Source organism: Ambystoma mexicanum, chromosome 11, assembly GCF_040938575.1.
Source record: "Ambystoma mexicanum isolate Mex_15411 chromosome 11, UKY_AmexF1_1, whole genome shotgun sequence".
Lineage (NCBI taxonomy): Eukaryota > Metazoa > Chordata > Amphibia > Caudata > Ambystomatidae > Ambystoma > Ambystoma mexicanum.
In genome coordinates, this window is record NC_090934.1 from 1,404,150,003 (window position 1) to 1,404,173,440 (window position 23,438).

The window sequence follows — 23,438 nt, forward strand, 5'->3', positions numbered from 1 at the left end:
TTTATACGTCGAGCCTCTGCTGGGAGCAAGTTCCAGATGCTCGGGATGTGGCTGCTAGCGAGTCTTCTCTTTATACGTCGAGCCTCTGCTGGGAGCAAGTTCCAGATGCTCGGGATATGTGGCTGCTAGCGAGTCTTCTCTTTATACATCGAGCCTCTGCTGGGAGCGAGTACCAGATGCTCGCGATGTGGCTGCTAGCGACGAGTCTTCTCTTTATACGTCGAGCCTCTGCTGGGAGCGAGTTCCAGATGCTCGGGATATGTGGCTGCTAGCGAGTCTTCTCTTTATACATCGAGCCTCTGCTGGGAGTGAGTACCAGATGCTCGCGATGTGGCTGCTAGCGACGAGTCTTCTCTTTATACGTCGAGCCTCTGCTGGGAGCGAGTTCCAGATGCTCGGGATGTGGCTGCTAGCGAGTCTTCTCTTTATACGTCGAGCCTCTGCTGGGAGCGAGTTCCAGATGCTCGGGATGTGGCTGCTAGCGAGTCTTCTCTTTATGGACTAGCTTAGACTCCAACACGTTTATAGTTTTGATACATGAGGCGCGAGAGGCTCCAAAGGTGTGAAGTGTAACCTCTAAGTATGTTGATGTTCCGTTTCGAGGCTGTTTTGTTGGTGATTCAAGTAGATTTTAATAGGATCCTGGTGGTAGGTGGCAAATAGTCTTTCCCCTTTGCAGTGGATTGGCAGGCGAAGTACGATAGTCTGGAGGGTTGCTCAGAGGTTAAGATTAATTCTAAACCTTCCAGCCATCACCCCCTCGGTTTTGCTATAGTCACACCATGTGTGAGGGGTATGCCCAGATGTGGGTTCGGTGCCTGCTGGGCCTAGAGACCCAATCTACTCCTCACTGATGAGGCCCAATGAGGTCGAAACACGTTGATGCCTACGGTCTTGTGCAGAAGGGATCTGACCAAGCAGTTTGGGCTGGACTGCCCCTTTTAGGGTGGGACCAGGCATGATCTGCATATGATCTTTACCCTTTTGCAATGGCTTGGCAGACGAAGAACGATGGCCTGGAGTGTTGCCCAGAGCAATGCCAAAGGTTAAGATTAATTGTAAACCTTCCAGCCATCACCCCTTTTGGTTTGGTACGGTGGCCAGTGAAGTTTGCGCAATGTTGATGAGTTATGGTTCAATTTGTAGGCACCTGCAATGAGGTGGGTTGCTCCGTGGTGGGCCGCCTTGAGAGGTCCAGGTGTGTGGCTGGAAGCCCACTAAGGAGGCCGATTGCCCCGTCAATATGTGAGGTCACGAGGGCTTGTCCACTATGCGATAGTCATGTGGGGGGATGAAGATTCTGATTGCAGAATGTGGAGATCTGTAGCCATCTTTCTGGCTATGTGCTATTGGAATGCTAAAGGGTGTTCTGCCAGCCCCCCTCCAGCACCCCCAGCAACACCTGCATATTTGGAGGCTTAGAAAAGGCACATGAGAAGGTAGAAAGGTAGCATCCCAAATGGCCCTGATCCCAATTCCCCATTACCAGACCTTTCATTGGCTGCCTCACCTGTATAAATTGGCAGAGTGTGTGGAGTCCTTGACACAGCGGTAGTACATTGTCCATAGGAGATGGCGGAGGAGCTGGCAGTGCTATTTCTACCACACAGCAAGAAGTTTCCGCTGAGCATCTATCTATCCATCCATCCATCCATCCATCCATCCATCCATCCATCCATCTATCTATCTATCTATCTATCTATCTATCTATCTATCTATCTATCTATCTATCTATCTTTCTATCTTAGTTTTTATATAGCGCCCTATCGCTCATAGGCCTCCAAGCGCTGACATGGACAGACAACATGGAACAGATATCTCAAGCAGGAGAAAAAGCAACAGAGCTATTAAGTTTCTCCTTCGTCAAATAAGTGCGTCTTAAGCAGTTTCTAGTGATTGTGATGTGCAGCCAGCTGAATGGGGATTGGGCGACACACCCTAAAGATGGATACAAGTGGAATCACTGTAAGTGGCAGATCCCGGTGACTGTACTTAATGATGAGATTACAACCTGGAAAGCGGATGAAGGGGGCTTTATTTGGCCATGGTAAGTCTAATTCACGTTGCCCCTTGCTTGCCCAAATGCTGTTCAGCACATTGTTGGAAGCCTTGGAGTACTGAGAACATCCAGATGAGGTTCAAGGCAGGTGCAGTGAGAACCCCACGTCCATGCTATTAGCATTCAAGGTGTATGCAGTCCTTTTCCTTAGCCAATTTTCCAATTGGGAAATGCTGCTCCAAGAGGAACCCCTGCCCTAAGGGGGGCGGAGAGGGGGCTCACAGAGAAATCCCCGGCCTATTGGACTCTGCCCCTTGCCTTTGTACTTTTTCAGGTGAACGTAACAGTTCAAGCACATTTGGATACCCCTCCTCCATGACTGCGTGAAACAACGCTTCCCGCTTAGCCGCCAAACCAGCCATGTGTGGGGGCTCACCAGAGGAAGAGTCACCCCCTGCCCTTCCTCATCGCTTGCAGATATGATAGGTTAATTTTATGATAGGTTATTTATAACACGCTTAATACCCATAGGTTTCTATGCACGGGCCCGGGGATTGAACCTGTGTTGCTCTGTGTCATCTTGCTTCCAAGGCGAGCACGTTGCCCCTGAGCTATCCTCCCGAGATAACTCAAGCGGCTCTCAGGATTTCTCTAGGACCGCTTGCAAACAAGTGGTCTCTTTAACTTTAAGATGCGCTACTTAGGATTGTCTTCCCCAGGTGAGGTTAAGAGGGTACTATCAGCACCATCCCTTTTCTACTCCTTCTCTGGTTCCTCGTGGCACATCACAGGCTCGCCCCTCCTCCCACCATGGGTTTAACCCCTTCAGATTGTGGTCTCAACCCTACCACCTTACCTTCTGCTAACCGTGCGCTCTTGTTCCTACAAGCTACCACATTGCTAGCCTCCAGAAAATCCTCTTGACTCCTCAACGCCTGATGTTCTGAACTAACCTCCGACTGAGGTTCCCCTCCAGGCTTTTCCCAGTATTCTAACCCCTCCTCCTCCTGGGTTGTACACCACCCAACCCCTGCTGACTTCCAACCTCCTCCTGATATTTTACCTCAACCCCCTCCCGATGACTTCTGACCTCATCCGGGAACATTGCACAAAGCTTGCCGTGTTGTTCTCTGACACCTTCACCTGATAACACTCAATCACCTCTTGTTGTTCTTAACCCATCTTGTACTTCCTCTCCTTAACTTCCAGTCTGAAATGACTCGTCCCTCCCTCTGTCATGCAGCCTCCTCCCTTCACTTCCTTGTCACTTCAAACTCATTGCGCGGCCTTCTTCTGAAAATCCGAATCACTCCAAACTTCTACTGCCACCTTCTTCTCCAAACACACACACACCACTGTGGTTAGAGGCAATATTTGTATACTCCACGGGCCCTTCCCCGAAGTGTCCATCAGGTGTTGGCATTTGCCACCTGGGCGTGATAGCGAGTGGTGCTCCGGCATGGGCACAGCTTTGAAATCATGTGCGGGTGATTGGGTATTGGTTGGTCTACAGGGCAGATGGGCCGCCTCTTCATAAAGCCAGTTCACTATCTTGCAACCCCTTTCTTTGTGTATGGCTGCCCAAGGGCAAGCGCCACATCTGCAGGGAGAGGAAAGGCGAGGGGTGTAATTACTTTTGAACAGTAACAATGGTGTCTTGGGGAGCCAGGCCCTGTATTTCTCAAGGCCCGGCTCATAATCAGAGATGGTGCATATTTGACCATGCAAGCTTGTGGGGTTCCTTTTCAATGCCTTTAAGGGCAGGTACTATCTTTCTGCAACATGAGATTGTCCCTTACATAATGACATGGACTACTTAAAGGTGACCATGGAATCCTCCCCATACCAGCCAGGACCCATCATCTCCTAGCCCAGGGGCTAGGCAATAATGACACCTGGAATTGCAATGATTAGAAGTGGAACAATCCAGCATTAAGCACTATATAAGAACACAAAGTACAGTACTGTATTTTAGTATTAAAGTACAGTTTTGCACTATTAATATACAAGAGGACCGTACTGTGCTGCACTCTAATTCCTGCATATCCTCCACATCTCTGCACAGTGCAGTACTGTTCTGACATCTCAACCTTTTTCTGTCGATATTTTAACAAGAAACCATTGCTACCAGCCCTGAAACAAGTGGAGGACCAAAGAGGAAGCCGGTTGTGTTGACCACTACACAGAAGTGGATATAAGTGCGCACTCGGGGAAAAGGAGAAAGAACAAGTTGATGAAGGAATTGGATGTTGACTCATTTACAACCTTCCTCATCCAGGCACAGGAAGTGGAGTAGCTCAGTCGTGATGAATTCTGGGACAGAGCAATTGACATGCTCTACTCTATACAAACCAAAAATGGGGCAATCTGACAAGGTATCGGATCAGAGCGCGCTCTGACATTTGGCCAAATGCAAATAAAACATTTTTATCAATGAATGGAAAAAAATGAAACTTCTTTTCAGATGGATGATTGGATGGCTTCAAAGTTGGCCATGGTACCAGAAGGCTTCATGTGTCTCAGGAAAATACATGGTTACATGTGATTTCATTGAATCCCAAAACAACTAAAGAAATTTCAACGAATACAAAACAACTAACACCAAAGTAACAAATGTCTTTTTCGTTGTTTTAAGGGGTGGTTCCCACCCATAAAAATTCACTTTTTTTTACTAATACTTTTCCTCCACCCCCAAACCACTATTCCCACTCCCAACCCCATTTCTAGTTTTTTCCCAAATTAGTTATTTTCGTTGTCGTTGTTTTTGTATTCGTTGTAAGTTCATGAGTTATTTTATATTTGATATAATTGCTGCATGCCAAATAAATCTGTTGACCATCAAGCAAATGGAACATGCTGTGCACTTTTCTGTGTTGTGCAGCAGAGTGAAGACTAATCACAGATCTACCCACACGTCTCGGTACTTACCTGAGGTATGGCAGTGGCTACCCATGAGGTTTTGTCGAATGGGCCCATCAGAATATTCAAGCCACCTGTGTTTAATGGCAACCTCCAAATGCACGGTTTGTTATTTGCCCGAGGGTTAGGTGCGCTACATAAATGTAATAAATAAATAAATAAAAAAGAATTTCATTTTGTCACTGATCTCGTCCATCCACTGTGATTCCAGTGAAAGACCTCTGCCCCAGCCTCGTCTCCGTACCTACCCTTGCTCCTGAGTTGATCTCATCGCTTGCCAGTACCAGCCTGCCAACCCAGAGTTTTTTTAACCAGTGTGATTAATTACTGGGACCATCCAGAGGGCCCGCGAGGTGGCATGCACACCGGTGAGAATGGAAAGCCATTTGACCAGTCCAAGTGGAAATAGTTCCTGATCTTTCTCCAGCCCCACTGGCGCCTCTGCCCCCCTGGTTTCCCAAACTTTCTGGCCTGTGTACCTCATGCTTGAGTGAAGATGCCCACTCCGGTCCTGCCCTGTCCAGCCCAGATGGTCCCGGCCCACTTGACTTTCTGACGCTCCTCGTTATCTCTCGTGGGTTTGCTCGGAATCTCAGAGAGTTGGTGCCAGCTCACATCAATTCCTGAGCGGCATTTGTGGGACAAAGCCTGACGCACAGCGCACCTACAGGGCACATTTACAATACTGATAAAGCAGCCATTTTGGGGAATTGCTTGCCAACCTCTACCTTGGCGGGTGCAGGTTAGGTTAGTGCCATTGGTTTTAAACCAAACAGTTTCCAGGTGACCATGTTTACATGTTAAAATGGTACCCAGTCAATTTTTAACTAACATTATAGAGTGGTAGATAACAGAGCGGACTATAACACCGAAAATCGCTGAAAAGATTAAATAAATATATAAAGGGTAGTGGGGTAAGGGGTTAAAATGGAGCGGGATGTGTTGGGGTGGCGTTATAAGGGTGGAAATTCATGGGGCTCGATGGGGGGGGGGGGGCCCAAATAAAAAAAGCTGTGTTTTGACCACGATGAAATGTACCACTCTGTAATGTCTGCTGGTAAAATCACATATAACCGTTGAAATGCAGCAGGCACTCATAGAATTAAGCGGTTAGTGGTGGGAAAAACCAGGAGAGCAAAAGCATTCGCAGAAATTGCTGATCTCCCCGTTGAGTACCGAGGCAACCTAATGCAAGGATGGACAAGAACATATTTTTGCATTTTATCACCATGTACTTGTACTACCATTAAAGCAGCTATGAGGAAGCTTGGAAGACTAGAATGTACAAAGGCTATCCTGATTTTAGACAACTGCTGAGCTGACACTCCTGACATTGGTGTCTTGTGATATTCTTACATTTCCCTGTCCTCCAAGGTCACCGCACTCATACATTGATAAGGGAATTATTGAAAACACGAAATCCTTTTACAGAAAGGATTTGATGAAGATGCAAGTCAACTGTCATTTACCACCTGCAAGAATTTCAGCTACAATACTAAATAAATAAATATTTAAAAATGCTGCATTAAAAAAATGCAATTTTCAATGTGGCATGGACCTGGCCTGCTATGAAGAGTGTAACAGTGAGGAGGTCTTGGAGAAAATTGTGCCCATCATTGCTGTTTGTAGCGTCTCCTGGTGAAGAAGAGTTTGATGATGTCAGCATGAGTTAGCAAAGCCGTTCCGGCAGGATAGCTCAGCGGCAACGTGATCGCCTTGGAAGCAAGGCCACACTAAGCAACACAGGTTTGAGTCCGAGTCCGCGCTTAGAACCCTTTGGGTATTAAGCATGTTATAAATAACCTATCATATCATATCAAAGGAAATCATGACAAGAGACTGTGGAGGCCCTTAAAAATGCTTACCCCAGAAACCCACTCACTAAACCTAGGGACACTGATCTTGAACAGTGGATGAAACTGTATCAAGAGCTTAATGTTATCAAAACCCCTTACTGATGAGAAGGTTCTGTATCCAAAGAGTCCTCGATGTCTGAAGAAGACTTAGAAGAAGATTGCATTGCAGTGGGCCATGTGGGCGTCAGGGGGCACAGCTGCACGAGTCCCCAGCCCCCAAAAATACAGATTATGTGAGCATAAGGAGAGATGCCCCTTTGGGAAGGAAACTCTTTCTGTCTGAAAGTGACCGGGTAAACGCACTCCGCTAGAGACATCACACCTTGAAACAGCCGTGTAATCGTCAGAGTTTAGACTAGGCTCGTAATTATTTTTTGGAGCACGGCCTTAAATTGAATCTTCTTAAAACAAAGATACTTGTGTTTGGTAAAGGAAAGCCGGATTTCAAATGGGTCCTGGACAAACCAGTAATTGAGGTCGTGGATTTTTCTCGAACAGGGGAGGGTTGAAAGGTCACATAAATGTGGTGGCCAAGCACGCGGCCGTGGGTTTAAGAGGGCTCCTCTGTTTTTATCACCATTTTGGGGAGAAATGTTTGGATACGTTTCTCCAGGTGATGGGGTCTAAAATTTATGAGGCTCTCCATTGTGGTGCAGAGGTCTGGGGTGCATCTCCCTGTGGGTGTCTGGAAATTCTGATAAATTCTGGTCTTCGGAGGATTACGGGTCTCCATCCCAGTGCGTACAGTGGGCTCATTAGGACAACCCTCTAAGCCCAGCAAAGGTTCTTAGAATTCTCCCTGAATGCCCAGCTGGCTACCCCGTTAAATACAAAGATTACCATTGCAATGAGAGACTCTCTGCCTATCCTAGTGGAGACCGTTAGAGCTGTTCCAATTTTGGGATCATTTTAATGAAACAATGGGGGTTGGAGGGTGCAATGGCATTCGATGGTCTAATGCTCACTCAGCACAGCATTTTTCTTAAAGGAAGAGTAGTAGAGCTGGAATCTAGCTCACTACAGACTAGAAGTGTAAAACTTCCCTTGCTGAAATATTATTTTCCCATACCCAAACGATTTGGGCCGCCGCGCCGCTATAACTAATATTAAAACCGCTGAGTGTCGTAGACATGTTTTAATGGCTCGGTTAAACGTGTTACCATTCAGAGCAAGGGCGCCACGGCTGGGGCGGGGGAAGGTTTGTCTTTGTGGACTGGGTTGTGTTGAAGACCTGATGTATTTGTTACTGAATTGTACATTCCGGAAACAGTGGCAGCCTCGTTTCATTGAGAATAGTATAAGGACAGGTGTGGATGCCAGCCCTCTTTTTATGTATAGTAGTGAAATGACATGTTTATCTGACGCAGCTCCTTTTATTAAGGACAGGGCTCAAGTCAAGGCTACACGCGGGGGGGGGGACAGAGTCCACCCACTTTTTTCAGAGAGTGGACTCACTCCCCCCAGCTAAAATGAGAAACAATGAATGTCCTCTTTGAATGTATGCATTAAAGCCCATCACAGGTATCAAACCACAGTGGTCAGATTTGTAGGATGGACACTTCACCACTACACTATAACGAGATCAAAAATAACAAACAACTAAAGGTAAAATGTCCCATTTCAGTACTGCATGCCCCAGGGAAAACATTTGTATTGGTTCTTGGAGTTTAAAACATGCGCACCTTTTAATGTTTTCAAAAACAACATTAGAAGAAAGTATACTCTCTTGGTATTGTGTCTGTGTAGATTTTATGAAAGGCAAATGTCATTCGTCCTGTGCAATTTGGCTGGTTATGCAAAGTCAATTTACTGAAATGTGCATGTTTCACCTTGTCATGATAATTTCTGGTGACATCACATCGTGTTGCTTTTGTTAATGAGTCCCCCCACTTTAATTTTTAGGACTTGACCCCTGATTAAGGATGCCCTAGATGAAATTATTAGAAAGATGACTCTCTTGAAATAGCATTGCTGTATTTTGTTGTCTTACTGTATTTTAAATTTATTGTTGTGCTGTATGTTGCTACAGCGGTGTACTGGCTGTTCCAAGTAGGCTTTTGACGAGCTGTATTTATTGGTTGTTAATGGGTTTTACACCCAAATAAACTGTATTCGCTCTCTGTAATTGTCAGTGTTACTTTGAGAACGCCAGAGTGCAGGCACTGTCCCCTCCCTCACAAGCAGTAGCAGCAACATAACCTGCATAAGCCACCAGCAGATAAAGTGCCTGGTTTGTGCTTAGTTCAAGCAGCGGGGGCGCCACAACACACATCCCGCCTGCAGCATAAGTGACAGTAGGTTTCAGAGGCTTGTGTTCCGGCACCTCAGGTCACTGGCTCAAACTATGCAGGTAGAGAAAGGAGGTGCATGTTGCATATCAGCTGGAGCTCCCTTTTGGGCGAGGGAGCTCTGGTGCGTGTTGTGTAGGCCTGCGGGCCATAGCGCTCGTAAATAAATGCGTCCACACAGTTAGAGTCTTAACAGGGAACTGCCTGTGCCTCCCGGCTCTTTTAATTAACTGCTCTTCACGTCCCGCATACAGGTGATGTGACGCGTACATAACATCCCTCTTTTTCCATAACGAAAGAATACATAAGCATTCTCTGACCTTACAACTATTTACCCATATGATAAACTCAAGGTTCAAATTAGTACACAAAGGGGGTCATTACGAGGTTGAAGGTAATGGAAAAACGATGCCGGTAAAGGATTACCGGCACCGCCTACCGCTCCGGGCTATTCCGACCCAAGAACCCGGTATTAGAGGCACCCTAATAACATTGCCGCTAATAGCGGAATGGGCGTGGGCACGCGGGCCTTCAGGCCGGCAATACCAGGATGCCGCTAACAGGAGGACATCACAAGTCAGGCGGACATGCAAATACCAGCATCATGAAGGCACTAATACGGATACCAGCATGCCGGCAATACCGGCATCGCGAAGCACACGTAAACTGCTATGTGCAGTGTTCCCAACTGCCACAGGTGCACACAATCAGCACAGGTGGAGGCAATGCAGTCTGGGCCAGCACAAAAGGAGCACACCCACACACCGCACCCCTTCCCACACCAAAATGATTCCACTAGTAGTAGCAATACTGGGGCTGGAGGACATGCTTGCATTGCTACACCAGCAACAACTACAACAACAACAGCAGGCACCAAAGAGGAGACGCAGGAGGAGAAGGAGGGTGAGACAGGCCCAGCATGCCCCACCAGTGCAGCCAGTGATACCACACAGGCAGCCCCCAATCCCTCGCATCAGAGCCAATCCATTCAACCTAACCGCTGAGCAGATCCACACCCTGTACCGTCTGGACCGGGACACCATCACCACCATTGTGGACATGATACACGACGACATTGTCAGCCTGATTGAAATACGCACCACCATCCCCCCTCTACTGAAGGTAGTGTCTGTGCTCCACCTCCTTGCCACAGGCACCTACCATCACACAGTGGGGCACATGCATGGCATATCACAACCCTTATTTTCTCGCATGCTGAACCAAGTGCTGGATGCCCTCCTGAAGCACACAAGGGACTACACGTCCAAACGACGGACTCCCCAGGAGATTTTTGATACAAAAGTTGGCTTCCATGCACTGGCAGGCATGCCAAATTGTATTGGTGCCCTCGACTGCACCCACGTGGAGTTGGTGGTCCCGCATGCCATGGAGGTGGTGTACCGCAATCGCAAGCAATACCACTCCATCAATGTGCAGATGGTATGTGATGCCAGCAAGATCATCACACATTGTTGTGCCCGATATCCCGGATCAACTCATGACTCAATGGTCCTGCGGAACTCCACGCTTGTAAGTTGCATTGCAAGCACATGGCAGTGAAATGGGGGGATAGATGCACACACCACCATGGTGTCATTGTTGTTGTGACAGCACGATGTGCACATCACAAAACACTGTGCCCCAAAGCATCCCAAACTGAACATGACAGCCAAATCCCATAGCAATGAAGTAAGCTGCACACCTATCACAACATGCCAAACTTGAAACCACCCCACATAACACAACACGTCCACCACCCATCCTCGTACCTCACCCTCCGTAACACAATCCAGCAACATTCTGTGAATATTCACTATGTATATGTCTGCAGCAAATCACCACACAGGACAAGCATCCATGGAAGTGCACTGAACAAAACCACCAAGGGAATCCACTGTTTGTCACAGGGCCGCCACCACCACAGAAGTGCAGCATGTCACCATGGGAATAATCAGTGCTGAATGGCAAATTATGCAGAGACTTCTGCCAACGCTGGCAGTTACAAAATCATACAGAACACTACACAACACATATTGAACACAGACACAGCGGTGTGCGTCCACAATGCATGAGCAACATCAAGGCAGTGTACACTGTGTATCATCTTGAAGATGCAACCCACACCATAAGTCCATGGCACAGAACACATTGAGGGCATGAAAAATGTGTGCATACAACCAGGGACATGTGCATATAACCAACAATTATCTGTAGGCATGTGTGACAAGTACAGCTGTGCATCATGAATCGACTAACATATACCTTTTATTGCCTGCCATGCAGGTGATAGTGGCTATCCCTTGAAGCCGTCGCTCCTCAACCCCGAACCGAAACCCATAGAACAGGAACGAGGGGGACTACAATCGTTCCCATACCCGTACCCGTGTGGTCATCGAGCAGACCTTTGGCCTGTTGAAGGCACCGTTTTGCTGCCTTAGCCAGTCGGGTGGGGCACTCCTCTACAGGCATGAGAAGGTGGCCAAGATCATCATGGAATGTGTCATACTGCACAACATGTATATCCGACGGAATGTGCCCCTGCCCCCTGACATAGAACTGCAACCAGCTGGTGATGATGAAGGGGATGAAGAAGATGTAGGCGGACATCATCGCGGTGCCGATGCACAGGAGGGACGTGCTGTGCGTCAGTCAGTGATTGCAGAATATTTCTAACACACATGGTTGCAGAGGGTGACATGAAAGTGGGACAGAGGGCACTGGGTGTGGAAGCACATGTACACTATGCACTGTATATCAATAAATGACACATATGCAATAAGGAATGTCCACTCAAGATTTATTTTTACATAATGGGTGTATTAAACTCTCCAATAGAATTAAGTGCTCAAACCCTCCACCTCACACACCCTCTCCCTCTCTCCCCCTCCCCCACACATCCTCTCCCCTCTCCCCCCCCACAACTCCCCCACACACCCTTTCCCCCCTCTGCCTCCCCCCACAACTCCCCCACACCCTCTCCTCCCTCCCCCTCCCCCCACAACTCCCCCACACATGGTGTCCAAGCAAATGCTTCATGGGTCTGCGTCTATTGCCTTAATCAGGCTGCCTCTTCTACATTCTTCCACTTTCTGCACCTGGTGGCGGCATGTCCGGTCGGCGCAAGGTGCGCGCTGACCTGCGTAGGGGGCTGGTTGGGGTGGAGCTGGATGAAGAAGGGGTGGCCGCTTCCTCCAGTCTGGGGGCCGGACGCTCAGCCTCAAAAGAATCCGCTATGCGGGAGAGGACCTGCCTCAGAGCAGACACCTCCTTGCATAATCTTGTAGTGCTTGCCTCAATTAGCTGCCTCAGGGACGCAGTGTTGTCGCGCCCCTCCTGCCTTACCTGGGCACCGTCTGCAACAAACTCCCTCACTAGGGCTGTGAGCTCCTCCTGGCGCTGCACTGCCTGTCCTATTTGCTGCACCCCCGCCTGTACACCAGTGGAGATGGAGGGTGCATGTGTAACATCCCCAAATCCATGTGGCTCCTCTGTGGGACTCATGCTCCCTTGTACGGCTTCCCCTCCAGACTGCTCCGTTGTGGTGTCATGGTAGGAGTACACAGGTGTGACCTGGGGTGATGGTGCGGGACTGGGTGTTGCAGGAAGGTCCGAGGAGTCGTCCTCGACTGGAACACACACCTGGCACTGTGCATCGTCGTCTGTCTGGGGTGCCGTAGCTGCCGCCTCCCCAACAGAGCTGTTCTCTGCTGAATGTGCCCCATCGCCCACTGTCTCCTGTGCAGGTGGCACAGGTGTTGTGGGGACTGTAGCAATGGGCCTTAGGGGCACCAGTGCCATGGCATCATTTGCTGTTTGCCCCTTCAGTGGCTGTTGTGGCTTGGCTGGGCCTTTCAATGTGGAAGGACTGTTGCCTTCTTCCTTGGCCCTCTTCCGGGGAGTTGTTGCCTGTGGGGGTGAGTCCCGGGCCTCGCGGTCAGGATCTGAGCCTGAGGGGGACCAAGAGAGGGACGGCATAAGTGATGGTTTGACAAGCATCATGCAAACATTGGTATTATCGCTCTTCTACACATTAGAGGGGATTAGGCAGTGGAGTTTTGATGATCACGTTGCTTGCTATATGGGTGGAGCATGCAGGCATCCGTCAGGGTCACTCATGTTGGAGCAGGCGAATGCTATGTGACATTCATTTCTGTTGTGGATTGCGTGCAGCGTGAGTTATGCCATTTTCATATTTGTGTGGTGTGTGTCAGGTATGGCATTGCCATGCTGAATGCATGTGCATGTGTCTGTGCTGCGGACGGCATCTAGGCAGGGATGTGTCAATGTGTATGTATTGGGCCATGCATTGCCTCTTTGGACGGACACATTGGTGGACTATTATCATACTTAGCATTACAGTGTTTTCTTAGGACACTCACCTCCATCCGCCGATGAGGTGGCGCCATGTTCCATGTCGCCCACACCTTCAATGGCCTCAATGCCAATCGTGCTGGCTCAGATCTCCTCCCACTGGTTTAGCTTGATGGGTGAGCTAGGACCACCTCCAGTAGCCATGGCCTGGCTCTGGTTTGCGGACAGAATGTTCCTCACTCTCAGGCGAAGGTCGTCCCATCTCTTGCGAACATCCTTGATTGTGCAGGGTGTGTTGCCTACGGCACTGACTATTCGGGCAACATGTTGCCACATCTCTTTCTTCTTTATCAGTACCTCTCTCTTGAGGCTGTTTGCAAAAACAACCTCTTCGCTGTCTGCCAGTGTCTCTGCCAGCATAGTCAGTTTGTCTTCATTAAAGCGCTCTTTGCGCTGCTGGGAAGCGCGTTTTTTAACAGCCTTGGGCATGATGCTTGTGGTGAAGGTTGATCTCCGTAGTCAGAAATAGGCTCCAGGTCCTGTGTGCTGAGGATCGCAATGGATTGTGTTTTTTCAAGATGGCCGCCGTGCTCTTTCCCGTTCCTGTGCGATGACACTACTTCCGGTTCCGCTTATTTATGGGCACTGCTATTAGCGGTCACCGCTGATAGCAGTCACCACTGATAGCGGTGCCTGCTAATGCCGTATCCATTGATGTCGGTCACGTTATTAAGAGAAGGACGCCGGCGGTTGTGCTGTCTGCGCTTTCCATGATGCCGCTAAGGGTAATTTTTGGGACTTTAGCGGCATGCCGGTAAAGTCGTTACCGGCATGCCGCAAAGCTCATGCACGCAAACTCATAATTAGCAGGCTCTTTACTTCACGGACACAGTATTTGCTCCATGCCGGTAAGGACTGTTACTTACCTTCAAACTCCTAATGAGGCCCAAAGTCTTTCAGCTTACTCGAGGGCCGCCCTCAGGTGCTACCCACTGTAGGGCTGACGCAGCATTGCTTCTGTGGCTTCCCCCTCATCATTCTCGCCCTCTGGGTTGGGATCTGCATCTTCTTCCTCTGCTTGGTCAAAGGGTTCCGGACTCTGTGCTGTCTCCCTCTCTCAGTGTCACAACAGGGTTGTGTTTGTGCATTCGCTCTCCCTCTGTGGCCGATTTTGATCTTCTGTCCACATTTCATCCGGGACGCACTTGAAGCATGATGCGTTCCTCGTGATAGTCTCATGACCTCCGCTGCCTGTTATCATTGTCCCTTCTCTCCTAATTACTTTCCATGTTGTAAGACCATAACATGTTGACAGTTTGGCCTTTGTTGCATTTCTCAGCACCAATACCTGGTCCCTCAACTTGTGTTTTGATTTTCTGGCTTGTCGCCGGGTGCTCATGTGGTTATTAGCTCACACCCACCTGGAATGAGTGTGCCCCTTGTCTAGTCCCTTCACTGACTGGCTGGGTTGATGTGGTATTGACGACGTGAGGATCGCTCCATACGTCAGTTCTGCCGGGTCAAGTCTGTGGAGCTATGTGGCATCACCCTGTAGTTTTGCAAAACCTGTAAAGATCTACTCTCCACAGGCTGTTCTGGGCCTTCGCAATGCTCAACAACTTGTTTATGGTTCTCATGAGCTGCTCAGTGTCACCGTTTGCTTGTGGCCACCTTGGAGAAATGTGGTGATGGCGGAAGTGTAGATTTTCCATGTATTTAGTCAATTCCTTTCCTTGGAACGGTGCCCCATTGTCGCTCTTGATGTATCTCGGTAGTCCATGTGTAGCGAAAACATTTCCCAGAGCAGGGATCACTGCCTCTGCCACCGTTGACTGAATAATCTCTATTTCAGGATATTGTGAATAGTCGTCTATGGCGACCAACAGGTATGCTTCTTCCTGCAGGTGCAGAAGTCGACGCTGTGTTACGCTCACCTGGTATCCACGGGGCACCACATGATACTGGATGGAAGGTTGTGCGCTATCCTGGACCCCTCTCTGCCTGGTTTGTATGTCAGCCGTTGGGTAGTGCCTTGGTTTTTTGTGCCTTGAGCTCTCCTTCCTGCGTCTCTGTGCAGGGGCGCGTGATGGATGCGGGTGTTCCGAGGACCTAGTTGCTTCACTGGTCCATGTGCCCTTCTGTTGGGTCCAGACCGGCTGTGACACCGACTCTTGTGTTCAGGTGAGTCTTTCAATCTCTGTTCTGTCTCTTTCTTTCCTTCGCTCTCTGTGTCTTCTCAGTGTTACCTTTCACTACTACGCTCTTTGATAATGTCTCTTTCTGTCTCCACAGGGATGGTTTCGATTGCAGAGCTGCAGCGCCGGAAGGAGAAGACTATGGTAAGTCGTTGAGCACGGAGTGAGGCGCTGCTTATTTAGAATCAGTTGCTAACCTGTATTCCTTTCTCTTCTTCATGCAGGTTGCGGTGCAGTGATGTTCCGGAGTGCTGGTTCATCGAAGCGCTGCTATTCCAGGTAAGTGTTTTATTGGTGTTTGCTTTTTTCTTCTTCACCATTGCAGATTTGCAGATTACGGTGCAATCCAAAGTTGGGGCGAGGCGCAGGGCGATGTCAGGATCCGCTGCTTGCGAGGTAAGGTTATTGTTAATGCTGTCCTTATTTTCTTTACCTTTACAGGCTGCGGTGCAACTTGGAGATGGGCGATGCAAAACTAGCGCTGGATGGGTAAGTGTGTCCGCTTGCTAATGCTGTTCTTGTTCTTCCAGGTAGCGAGTGAAATTGTGGTCGATGGCTTCAGGTTCAGGTCGCAGGGAGAAGCAGATGAGCTGGAGCTGGACACGATGAGCTGTACGCTGCAGGAGTGCAGAATAACGTGTTTGGGCGTGGCTCATGTAGCCAGTCAAACCTGAAGACCCGGTCACACCCTAAACACTAGTCTGCACAGCTTGGTTCTAGGAACTGAGCTGTGTAACGGGCCTCCATGTTGAATTAAGGTCCAAAGTGGGTACTTGCCTTACTCCTGATAATGAGCCTGGCGCCAAAGGCGCCAGGACTGACTCCATGTATTCCGATGATGGAGTTTTAGGGCCCTTAGAGCCACTGTGGAGGGCTGTATCCCCACTGTTGTCAGGGGGCTGGTGTACCTGAGGGGGTCAGGAGTATGAATCGTGCCAGCACTCCCCCCTAAGGCCCCTCTCATGGTATTTCTTCCGATTGGCTCTGGTTTGGTCGGATGGTTCTGATGAAAGCGTCTTACCAGGCGTGGTGCAGGGATGTGCTCGCTCGGCTCCCATGTCCTGTCCTGAGGGCCGTAACCTTTCCAGTCCACTAAATAATATAACTTGCACCTGGTGAGTTTTGAGTCTAGGATGTCCCTAACTTCAAATTCGGGTTCTCCGTTAACCAGTACCAGTTTTGGTGGTGCCTTGACCCAGGTTCCAGGTTGAACAGTCTTTAGGAGTGATACGTGGAATACGGGATGGATCTGCATGTTCGGTCATAAAGCTAGTTTTACTGCCACTGGGTTTATGATAGCCTTGATGGTATAGGGTCCTAGGTACCTGGGATGAAATGTTCGGGTTCCTCTTATGGGCACATGCCGAGATGCCAACCAGACTTCGTCTCCAACTTGGTAGTCTATGGCTTTTCTTTGGTGTTGGTCAGAGAAACTTTTCTGTCTGTCTTTGGCTTGAATCAAGTGTGCTGCTGCCCTTTTGAAGGCCTGAATGATAGTTGTATGTAAGGTCATCAGCGCAGGCATTTCCAAGGCCGTGGGGGAGTCCACCTCAGAAGTAACGTGGGTGCCTTCAATACACGGTATAGAATGCACTCTGTCCAGTGCTGGTGTGTAGCGAGTTGTTGTAGGCATATTCGGCTATCCACAGCACATCCTTCCAACCTTCTTCCACTTGATGTAACATGCACCTTAGGTATTGCTCTAGCGTCTGATTCGTCTGCTCGGTTTGAGCATCAGTTTGGGGATGGTCACTAGTGGATAGACGGTATCAATTTGGACAATTGCACAACTCTTCTTCCAGAAGTTAGACACAAACTGACTTCCTCGGTCTGAAATCAGGACGGAGGGGAATCCGTGTAGTTGCATGATTTGCTCTAAAAATACCTTTGCCAGACTGGATGCGTTTGGAAGACCTTTAAGCGGAATGAAATGGGCCATTTTGGAAAAGAGGTCAACTACCACTAAGATAGTCTTGAATCCTTATCAGGGAGGCAGGTCTGTGATGAAATCGAGGCAGAGAGTATGCCAGGGTGCAGGTGGAATTTCCACTGGCTGAAGAAGGCCAGCGGGTCTCTGTTTCTGGGATTTATTCTGTGCACAAATGCCACATGACGGAACAAACTGTGTAATGTCCTTTCGCCAGGTCGGCCACCAGTAATTTCTTTTCACCTTAGCTAGGGTTTTGGCAATCCCTGGATGTCCTTCCATCAGGGAGTCGTGATAACCAGAAATGACTTGGGCGGTCATTACAACCTTCGTGCAAAAACATCAGAGACTGACCAACTAGCCCAGTTACTAGGGGAATTACAGGCCGAGGTGCATTCACCCGGCAAGAAACCAATGCCCTTAGAAGGGAGCTGAAAGTCACCAAGGATCGTACCAATGAATTAGCCAGACATCTACTCCAAACGCAGGCTGGGCAGACTCCGTTGCCAGGGACTGTTCCATCGGTTTCAACCACATCCGTCAGTCCAGTACAAGTGGTCCTTCCTGGGGCAGTCCCCCTGGCCCCACCAGAGCATTTCACTGGGGACCCAAAAAGATATGCAGTGTTCATGAACCAGTGCCGCCTCCATTTTCTCTGCAGACCCGGAGCCTTTCATAACGATCAGTCGCGGGTTGCCTTTGTTCCGTCATGCCTGGGTGGCAGTGCCACAGATTGGTCCGTACCCTTAGTGAGCCAGGATGATCCACTCCTGTGGGATTTCGGAGGGTTCCAACAGGAGATGGAGAAGCTGTACGCCCGACACACCGAGGGCCAAGCTCTGAATAACAAACTTCTATCTCTCCGGCAAGGCAGCCAAGACTTGTTGACATATATCGCCACCTTTAATAGACTTGTTGTTGAAACTGGGTGACCTGAGGAGAAAAGGAGTTAAAGGACGTCCTAGCCCAGATGGTAAACCCACCAAGAGACTGTGCAGAGTTCATCAAACTAGTTGTGCAGCTCAACCACCGGCTGCAAGATTGAAGAACAGATCGAGCTAGAACAGATAATCGCACTGTGTATATCCGCTCTAAAGAAAATACCCCACGTGCATCAGAAAACACTTTGGAACCCATTCAAATGGGGGGGGGCTACGGAGTCCATTAACCAAGGCCGAAAGACACAAGAGAAGGCAACAGCAATTATGCCTATACTGCGGGAAGTCTGGTCACTTCCTCAGTGAATGCCCAGTGAAGCCTCCTAGGAGAATAGTTGGTGCTACCGAAAAAGAAGGAGGAGAACAAGAGTCGGAAAACTTCCAGGCCCGGTAAGCATAGAGGTCCGTTTGTCGAGCGAAAGGAAAGAGCCATAGACCTCGCACCTTGCCCTGCCTGTGATTTTGATCAGTCACCAACAACGGTCTCGGAAGCATGCTGTAGAGGCATGCCTACATAGACAGCAGAGCCATTGGTAACTACATAGACCAAGGCCTGGCAACAAGGATGGGGCTTCCCCTCTGTCAGAAAACAACTGAGAAGGTCCCCACGGTCGACGGCACAGAGATAGCTTCTGGTCCTGTAACTCAACGCACAGCAGAACTGACCCTTCTGTGCCAAGACGGATATCGGGAAGCCATTGCCTTCGACCTTATCAAGGCCCCTCAGTTCCAAGTGATTTTGGGGATGCCGTGGTTGATGGCTCAAAATCCTAACATTGACTGGCGTGCAAAGAAGTTGGCTTTCTCCAATAAGTGTGCTCATACCTGTTACCAAGTGGAAATGCCATCATCTGATCCAATGACCCCTGTCCAAGGTAAAGAGACGGTGGTGCTAGGTATAACGAGTATGGTGCGAACCGAGTACCACGACTTCCAAGACGTCTTCCAGAAGGAACAGGCCAATACCCTATCCCCTCACAGGCCATATGACTGTCAATCGTACCTAGTGCACAAATTCCATGTTGTCGTATATATGCACTCACCGAACCAGAAAACCTCCATTTGAAAGCCTACCTGGACCAATACCTGGCAAACGGCTTCATCCGCCCCTCCAAGTCCCCGGCAGCCTCACCCCTATTCTTCGTACCCAAGAAGGAGGGGGACTTGAGAATGTGCATCAACTACCGTGCACTAAATCAGGTAACAGTAAAAAAACGCTATCCTCTACCCCTTATCCCAGAACTGCTGGACCAAGTCAAGGATGCGCCAAATTTACACCAAATTGGACCTCACGGGCACATACCATCTTGTGCGTGTAAAAAAAGGAGACAAATGGAAAAACGCCTTTCGTACCAAGTATGGTCTGTACGGATATCAGGTGATGCCCTTTGGGCTTTGCAATACTCCCGCCGCGTTGCAATACTTCATGAACGACGTACTGTGTGAGTTGATCGACGTATGTGCCCTAGTTTTTTCTTTTTCTAGTTTACAACGATGACATCTTGGTGTACTCCTCTTCTAAACAAGATCACGTTAGGCACGTTCGCTCTGTCCCTACGTTTACACCATGGTGGATGGCGGATTTACCGCCCCATTCCAAGGTGAGTGGGGCGGTAAATCCCCATTTCCCATTTTCCCTTCCCCATTCCCATTTTTGCCCCATAGGGCATAATGGGAGTGGGGAAGGCGCTAATTACGCCGCCGTAAATTACGGCGGCGTAATTAGCAACATGGCGGGTTAGCGCCATGGATTTTAACGCCTGCTAAAAGCAGGCGTTAAAATCAGAATCAGGCATTAAGGGTTAACGGTGGCGTTAACCCTTAACGCCTGAGTTGTAATGAGGGCCTTGGTCTTGTAGCGCCTTATTCGGTAGATATAAATGCCCCCTGAAATATGGGAGTTGGTCCTTTATTGTGTGATGTTCACTTTGAGTGGTCCAGTCCTGTAAGGCCTTGGTGTTCATTAGAAGCTGAATTTCTTTTTGGAGTTTGTCGAAGGATAACGTTGTTGTGAGTCCTAGTAGTTTGTCACCCGGAATGATGGCCACAGGGTCTGGGGTTGAGTATGCGTTCTCATCTACTCCCATTTGGGATAGGGCGTCTGCCTTACCGTTCTGAACTCCAGGTCGATATGTGATTATGTAATCATATTCTGCGAAAAATAAGGCCCATCGGAGTTGACGAGATGATTGAACCTTTGCCGTCTTGAGGTATTTTTTTTTTTTTTTTTTTTTTTTATTGTTGCATGAATAGTTTACATAAAACCTTATACAACATAAAGTACATTTCAAACAAATAGCAAAATATATTTCATTTTACGCAAAAAAGAACATTTTTAACACATTTATCAACTTTTAAAATCATTCCCAGCCGTAAAATCAATATTCCATATGTTTATATAGAAATTACATTTCATATATCATTTCATGTACCATTGGATCTATCTAGTCTCTACTCGTTGAATTCATTATTTTTAACTTCCAGTTCCTCCTGAATATTAAGAAGGAGTGAATTCAATGCGAGGATTAGGGAGATATTTGCACCCCACATGCAGCGACTCCAGAACATATTCTTCGACATTTCCCAGTCCCCCTCAAATCTATCTGCCAGGTAGAGAGATCTTTTATTCCCAAAATGGGTGCATGTCAGAAGAAGGTGCCTGAGAGTTTCTGTCATGTCGGTCGCTCCACAAAATCGACATGCGAGATTTTTAAAATTATCCTTCGATCCTTTTTCTCTATGGTTCCAATGGTAGATTCTTTCTAGAGTGGGCATCTGATTTAGTCTGAAACGCATAAATGTATTTCTCGCCTTCTGGCAAGGAAATCTTTGAATATATAGAGGAATTGATTCCCTTGCATGGAAAAATTTAGCGTACTCTTTGTAGGTAACATGGGATTCAATATCATTTACTGTGTCTACCCAGTCTGACCTAAATAAAGATTTTTTGACTAGTCCCGGTCGTTGAATCAGATCGTCTAAGCAGAGTCCCAGCGATTCCAACAACAAGAGCATTCTATCGCTGAAACTCTTAATGGATGGTACCGTCCCTGTTTTGACAACCCTATTCAACAACTCATATAAAGTATTTATCGGAGGATCATATATTTTTCTAAAAGAGGAGAGTTGCCTCCACAAGTATCTGGCTTTAAGGGATATGAGACATAACTCGTGCTGAATAATGGAATTGGGGATAGCCCTAGAAAGGCCCATAGCTTCCTTCCACAATTTCCCCTGGATCACATTAAGATGAGAGCTCAAGTCTTTTGTGCAAATATCCAAACCGTATAAAAGAACCGGTTCACATTTCGCAAGGTAGAATCGTCTAATAGGCAGAAGCGAAAATTTACAGACCTTTCCCCTCAGAAACTTCATCTGATTCTTTAGTTTAGCTGTTTTATTCCCAAGATTCAGTTTCCACATCTTTAAGCTAGATTGGTTGGAAAAATTATAACCTAGATAGGTGATGGCCTGAACCTGATCCACCAAGTTATCTCCCATCTTCCAGATACAAGGTTTGGCAACTCTTTTCCTAGAAATTACAATCGTTTGGGATTTCGAAGCGTTGGGGGAGAGATTATTCGCCAGAGCGTATTGATAAAAAATATCCATCTTTCTGCGAAGACCCCTCATGGTACGATCAAAGAGGATAAAGTCATCTGCGAAGGCCATCCACTCGATAGCCAAGCTACCCAACCTGACCGGAGTAATAGAAGGGCCCTGCCACAGGTCCTCCACATCGCTGACGTACAGGTTAAAGAGCGTGGGTGCAAGGGAGCAGCCCTGTTTGACCCCAACCTCAGTAGCAACTGCCTCGGAAAGGGAGCCTTCTTGAGATAAGCGTACCCTAACGGTGGTATTCCTGTGTAAGAGGGCCAAGATTTGGACAATCTTGCGTGGGACGTTCATAGCTAACATTTTTGTCCACAATCTAGCTCTAATGACCCCATCAAAGGCATTAGAGAGGTCCAGGGAAGCCATGTATACATCTCCCATTTTAGTTTGGTGGACTGTATCCCTTAAATGAGCCAAAATCATCCCATTTAGGTCGGTTCCCAAGCCCTCTCTAAAGCCCACCTGGAATTTACTATAGCAGGCCTTCCCTCTAATAACCTTATTAAGGTCCCTCAAGAGCAAAATGCCAAAGACTTTGCTCGCTGCATCTAACAGTGCAATAGGCCTGTAGTTCTGTGGATTTAGGACATCCCCTTTTTTGTAGATTGGAATTATAATGCTCTGCGACCAGGTTTTAGGGATAGTGTGATATCTAAATACATCATCAAATATGGGTTTGAATAACTTAGCCCACATTTCTGGGGCCGCCTTTATAACAAAGGGGGGAATACCATCGGGGCCCGGTGCTCTAGAAGGTTTGAGCTTGTTAATGGCCCATTTGATATCTTCTATATCCCACAAACACTCACTTACAACCGGAGGGCCCAAGTTCACATCCTGTTCCCTAGCGAGATTCTCGGGTAGAGCGAACTTTGCTTTATAAAAAAGAGTCCACACCTCCGCTTGAATGGGGCAATCTAATTTGTCTTTAGAGGGCGTTAGTATGGAGTTGATGGTAGACCAAAATTTAACCTCTCTGCCCTTACATAGATTATACATCATCAGTTGATGTGTTTCTTGATAGTGATCCATTCTAAGAGACTTGATAAAGTTTTTATAGTTCTGAATTATTTTTTTCTTTTTCAGCCTAAATTCCTCGAGAGGAATAGATCCTTTTTTCAAGGCTTTAATTTCCCTATATTTAGTATGCTTGGCTGTTTGAATTCTGGGATCAGCCACCCGCACCCTCAGTGTCGGCACCTCCAGATCTCTGGCCCTACTAATTTTATAAACACATGACAAAATAATGTTATAGTAGGAACCTCCCAACTCAATGTCATCCTCCCTGATACTTTGAAGCTGCACCTGTGACAAATTTTCCAACACCATGGTATTAAATTTCTTAATTATTTTCTTATTCCAAATAACTCTTCTCCCATTGTTTCCCACC

General features: G+C 47.9%; 1 long non-coding RNA gene across 2 annotated transcripts in view; it reads left to right on the forward strand.

Annotated features, from left to right (window-relative positions):
* Positions 1–23,438, forward strand: part of LOC138504861 (uncharacterized) — a 250,561-nt gene that overhangs the window by 109,441 nt on the left and 117,682 nt on the right. Inside the window, exon 3 of one of the 2 annotated variants that reach the window (XR_011280018.1) lies at positions 11,346–11,845. The exons of the other annotated variant lie outside the window; for it this stretch is intronic. This is a non-coding gene — a long non-coding RNA (uncharacterized lncRNA). Of the gene's footprint in view, positions 1–11,345; positions 11,846–23,438 lie in introns of those variants that run through there. 2 annotated transcript variants of the gene reach the window in all.